Source organism: Dipodomys spectabilis, unplaced genomic scaffold (assembly GCF_019054845.1).
Source record: "Dipodomys spectabilis isolate Male_0828 unplaced genomic scaffold, ASM1905484v1 ptg000247l, whole genome shotgun sequence".
NCBI classification, from domain to species: Eukaryota; Metazoa; Chordata; class Mammalia; order Rodentia; family Heteromyidae; genus Dipodomys; species Dipodomys spectabilis.
The window spans coordinates 1,947,784-1,948,685 of record NW_024870924.1 but is presented as its reverse complement, the minus strand read 5'-3'; the positions used below and the strand labels follow the sequence as shown (position 1 = coordinate 1,948,685).

General features: G+C 28.3%; 1 pseudogene; it reads right to left on the bottom strand.

Moving 5' to 3' along the window:
* Positions 1-559: 559 nt before the first annotated feature.
* On the bottom strand, positions 560-660 carry LOC122124801 (annotated as a pseudogene).
* Positions 661-902: the final 242 nt, after the last annotated feature.

Sequence of the window (902 nt, the reverse complement as noted above, 5' to 3'; positions counted from 1 at the left end):
AAAATGCATGGATTCCATGGTATTCTTCAAAGTGAATTGCCTGACTTTGATGTCAAAATGTATTCAAGAGTTGTTTGTATACATCTATAATGATTTCTGCAGAGTTTGTGATTTTTTTTAAATCAGAAATAATTTTAACTTATCTGTTGAAATGAATAGTATAGACACTAAAGATGTTCCTGGTGCTTTTCTGAAAAAAGTGTATCTATGTTTGTATAATGTCCAAAATCTATTTCATTCGCTCCTAGATATAATAATTTGAATTCGACATTGTTATATAATGTATATGTTCATTAATAAATGTGTCCTTTCAGATTGCATTCCACATAGAAGAAGTTTAAGATTCCTTTTTTTCCTGGGTCCTAATATTATTTTATTTCTTTGGGATAAAATGACAATGTTATCTAATTTCAAGTTTTGTAAAGGTTATGCTATGTGAAGATTTAATACAACGATGTCAAACTAACCTTTAATTCTATGAATTACATATATTGTTACACTTGTATTTTTGTAATCAACTTTTTAATAACTATTTTTCATTTCTTGCATCAGAAGAATGAAAAATAAGTAATACTTCACAAATTTTCCTATCATCCTTGTGCAAGTGCCATGTTAATCTCTGTATTGTAATTTGGGTAGACCTGCTGCTGAAGAATGTAGAATCCTCTAAATTTAAGTAATTAATGTAATGATGCAATCTTATACAGGCATATATCCATGGATGACTATTTGTAAGAAGGAACCCTTATTGTTCCTAAAAATGCTATTGATCTTATTTCTCTAAAATTCTGTGTATAGTGGAAAAAAACTGATATCGTTTGGTCGATTCCTCACATTTACAATTTTTTTGTCAATGACTATTTTGTCGTTCTCATTTTAAATTTGATCATACTTTGAAGCCT